Consider the following 4,792-nt stretch of genomic DNA (forward strand, 5'->3'; position numbering starts at 1 on the left):
TCTTTAGTATTGATAATACACTACTATAACAGTAAAATTTGTGTCTTTTGAACAAGATTTTCATGTAGTATTAATAAGAGATAGTAAAAAAAAATTTGTTGAACCTTTAAGTAAACTGAAAAAAGAGAGAAAGAAGAGAAAGAGAGAGACAAATTTTGTTTATCTTATGCTGTCTTCATTGGGTCTTTTGATTGCTTATGAAACTGAGTCTCCTTTTATCAAAGGGCAGAAGTATTGGCTTTTAAAAATCCTTGAATTGTCACTTTGGCTAAATAAATCTGATATTTTCTTTCTATTTGATATAGCCTAATAAAGGAAAATTAGTAATAATTACTAATTTACTTTTTATATAAATAATAGTATATGTTTTCAGTTCTAATTATGGTTATTACTTCATTATCAATTTATCAATTGTGTCTTTTTCCTTTTTTACGAGACAGAGTCTCACTTTGTCAGTCAGGCTGAAGTACAGTGGTATGATCTCAGCTCACTGCAAACTCCTCCTCCCAGGTTCAAGTAAATCTTGTGCCTCAGCCTCTCAAGTAGCTGGGACTACAGGGACACACCAGCACACACAGCTATTTTTTTTTTTTTTTTTAATTTTCAGTAGAGATGGGGTTTCACCATGTTGGCCAGGCTGGTCTCAAGCTCCTGACCTCAAGCAATTTGCCCACCTCAGCCTCCAAAAGTGCTGGGATTTCAGGCGTGAGCCACCATGCCTGGCCTCAATTTTGCATGGCTGTTCTAAGCCTTTTGTCATCCACAGATAATTATTTTACTTCAATTCTTCTCAAAAGTGGTTTATAATTAGATATAGTAAACAGTTCAAAATTTGCTTCTTTAAGAAAATTCATGAAAAAAGACTCTGGCACGTACTCTTGAATATAGGTCTCTGATAACTTTAGAGATCATACCATTGGCCTAAGACTTCCAGAACTCTAATATAAAACTGAAGTGTTCATGAAGATTGCAAACCCAACATCAAACAGTACAAGAATTGATTACTTGAGACTGAGCTGATAGAGGACTAAATTGATTTCATAATTTTTTTGTTTGGAACATTGTTGATTCTTATTATTTTCCAAGGTCAAAAAACTTTTTCTTTTTGAGTTACTTATAGCTTATAGTAATTGAGTAAACTACACTTTTGTGAGCAAAATGGAAACATATGCCTTTCTCTCTGAGTTATGCAGAATTTGAAAACTATATGTTACTATTCTTAATTATGGCAATATAGTTATTTACAAAAGTTCATTAAAAATCTGTTTTCATTTATAACAGAACAAAATTAGATACACTGGTTATTTTACCAATGCTTTGGCTGAAGTGGCATATTTTCAGATATAACAAGACTGCTTTAATTAGTTGAGGTTAACTTTTAGAGCCAATAAAATGATCCTTGTAAAGACTGCCCTGGTGCCTTTTCTGCAAAGTTCCCTTGCAACATTCCTGACCTTGCTGTAGTAAAGAATGTCACTTTTTGAGAGGACCAACTATTTCAAGATATTTTAGGTCCTCAAGAAAAAAGGAATTTACCCCATTTTTACAGCTATTACAGACATATTCTGATGATGAATTCTTGTTTTTGCTTCCTAGTCTCAAGAAGCTTTAAAAGTCTTATCTGAGATTACTTGTAAAAATTTTTAGCAAAGTAGGGGCTAGGCTAGGTGGCTTGTGACTGTAATCCCAGAAGTTTGGGAGGCAGAAGCAGGTGGATCACTTGAGGTCAGGAGTTTGAGACCAGCCTGGCCAACATGGTGAAACCCCGCCCATACCAAAAATACTCACACACACACACACACACACACACACACACACACACACACACACACACAAAATTAGCTGGGTGTAGTGGCATGCCTATAGTCCCAGCTACGCAAGGGGCTGAGGTGGCAGAATTGCTTGAACCCAGGAGGCAAAGGTTGCAGTGAGCCAAGATTGTGCCTACTGCACTTCAGCCTGGGTGACAGAGTGAGACATCATCTAAAAAAGAAAAAAATGCAGCAAATCCAACTTAAAAGGGCCTATGTGGCCATTCATTACTCTTGTTTCACTTTATGCAAATAATCAGGCAAAGCATAATAATAAATGTTATTTTGCAAATAAATTTGCCCTACTAACATCTTTCTTTGGGAAACTGGAGAGAGAAAAATTATATTTTAGAAGCAAAATGTTAGATTCTAACCTTGTCCATCATTTTTGAGTTTTTATCATTTTCCTACAATTTAGACTAAATCTTGAATTATTTCTTGGTTACAAGTCTCTAAAGAATGACTCGGTTTTTATTTTTTATTTTTTGTGTGATAGTTTTAGTTGATTCCCAGTGGAATAGTGTGTTTTTTTGTTTGTTTGTTTGTTTAGAATGCAAATTCTTTTTGTTGTAACCTCTATGTTCATTATATTTCTACTATGTATCTCTTGTTATTTTACTTCTTTAGAAAAAAAACTATACTCACGGTATCCTGAAGACAAGAGATGATTTGGCAAATGACAGCAGTTATACATCAGTGACTTTACTTATATCTCATTTTTTGTCACCCTGTGATGCCATCACAATTTGGTTTTTGTTGCTTTTACAATTCCTCACTGAAACACACTCTTCCCCCATTACCCATGTGGGATAGGACCATCTGAGAATGAGTTTTTCTAGTGATGTGGGACTAAGCTCCTGAACATAAAAGGAGCCAAAATTGTTTGAGTTCATCTACAATGCTTTCTTTGAAAAACCCTGATGAAAAGTGGGGAGAGGATAAAAGAAAAATCTCTTGGAGCTGTCTGAGCTATTTGAGGTATGCAAAATTTATCAGGTCCAGAGAGACATGAGTATGGGATGTTAATAATATTCCTGTACCCATGCCTAGAGGCAATTGTTTAGAAACATTTTTATTCCTGAATTGCTGCCTCACCCATTATCATCATGTTCTTAGAATTTGTAATACAAAGAACACTGTATAGCCAACCAATAGCTTATGTTAATAAATGTAAACTCTTGGTAAACAACCTATAAACATTCTCTCTTTTTTTCCTCAAAAACCTACTTATCAGGGCTGCTAATTGGAGTGTATATTCAGGGCAACTGGAATCTGTGTTCCCAGGTGGCCATCCTTAACCTTTCTGCTTGAACAAACTCTCTTTAAACTAGATTCTGAAGTTTTTGATTATTTTAGGTTAACAAGCATGTATGTGATTATTGTCTATTCTACTGTGTGAAGTGGCCTATGGAGTTTTCCCTTGTGTTTTTATGTATTTCAAAGAAATTCCCTTTTACTGATAAGAACAGATACTATACTTGATCTTAGCCAAAAGGCTGAGAAGTGATTACATCTCCCTGTAAAAATGTAAATGAATGTCTTTTAAAATAATTTTTTACAATAATTTTTTCTATAATTATATTTTTCAAATTTTGATATTTTGGGGTTGTAATTTTCAGAATTTTAGACTTTAGAAATTTTGATCTTTCAAAATTTCAACATTCAGGGTTATGACATCTTTGGTGATTATGGCCCAAACCCCACTCTAGAAGGGACAGGGATTATACATTTGACATCTACTTCGTATTTGGGTTTACCTTTCTTTACCGTAGTACCACTTTTGTCTCTAGCATGTTTGACTCTGCTAGAGTCAACTTCCTGGTTCCTGAGGATGTGAAAAATGCCTCTGCTTGGGGAATCACTCTTTGTTATATGGAAAATTAACACTATCACCTGTTCACTTTGCTTTTTTTCATTCTGGTAGACTGTCAGTCAAAGAAAGAAATTACTATACTATCAGGGATAATTGACTCCAATTAAAATGAAGAACTAGGATTGTTGTTAAATAATGGAGGAGGAATATGTTGGAATCCAAGATACTCTCTTCAGAGTCTCTTGAGACTTTTGGGACTAGTGATAAATTTGAATGCACATTACAGCAACCATAGGCTGACAATGTCAAAGCCAAGAAGAGCTGATACTGTTTGGAAATTTGGGTCTTGTAACAACTCAGAGCAGCCAAGCTGATGACCGAGGGTGAGTGAAAGTTAGAAGGATGTTGAAAGTTATATCTAATAAATATTAAATATGACCTAAAGATTAGTGGCTGTAGTGTCGATTGTGGTTTACTTTGTTGCCACAAGACTTTGCAGGTAATTTGTTACAGGACCACCAGTCTCATCTGCCCACTGTACAGTAACAGACCAATATACCGAATAGGAGGGGTTGCAATAAAGAGTTTAAAAGTCACTGAGCAGCCAAACAAAGAGATGAGAGGAGCCCTCTAATCCATCCTCCTCGGGGGTTCTGATCTAGGGTTTTTAAGGTGATTTTTGTAGGCAAGGGACTGAAGAGTTGGGGGTCATTGATTGATCAGGGTGAGGTGGAAGAGATCATTAGGATGTGAAAACTGCATTCTTCGGCTGAGTTAGTGCCTCGGTGAGGGCCCTCACACTAATTGGCATTGGTAGTTTCACTGGAATGCGAGATCTAAAAAATATTTCAAATGGGAAACTTGAGGTTTCTCAACATTAAAGTTGTTATCTATAGAAACAATTAAGGGAAATTAGTACCTTGGGACCTTGTCTGTTTCACTTACAGGCAGTAAGAAACTGTAAGAAAGTAAACCAAAGAGTAAGTTGGTTAATGGTTAATACTAAGCTGTAACTCTCTTCTAAGTTGATGTTTTTGTCAGAAACTTCTGACAACTGATTTTATTAAATGTATGGGGATGTTTTAATTTCCGTGATTCATAATCTTCATAGTGACTCAGTGTTGGATTTGATTTAAGGGAAGAAACATATGGAAAAGTGCAGTACAAG

The 4,792-nt window shown here is 35.5% G+C and overlaps 1 pseudogene; it reads right to left on the reverse strand.

The window, feature by feature from the left end:
- Positions 1 to 3,218: 3,218 nt before the first annotated feature.
- LOC115899313 lies at positions 3,219 to 3,319 on the reverse strand (annotated as a pseudogene).
- Positions 3,320 to 4,792: the final 1,473 nt, after the last annotated feature.

This window comes from Rhinopithecus roxellana, chromosome 8 (genome assembly GCF_007565055.1).
Source record: "Rhinopithecus roxellana isolate Shanxi Qingling chromosome 8, ASM756505v1, whole genome shotgun sequence".
Taxonomy (NCBI): Eukaryota; Metazoa; Chordata; class Mammalia; order Primates; family Cercopithecidae; genus Rhinopithecus; species Rhinopithecus roxellana.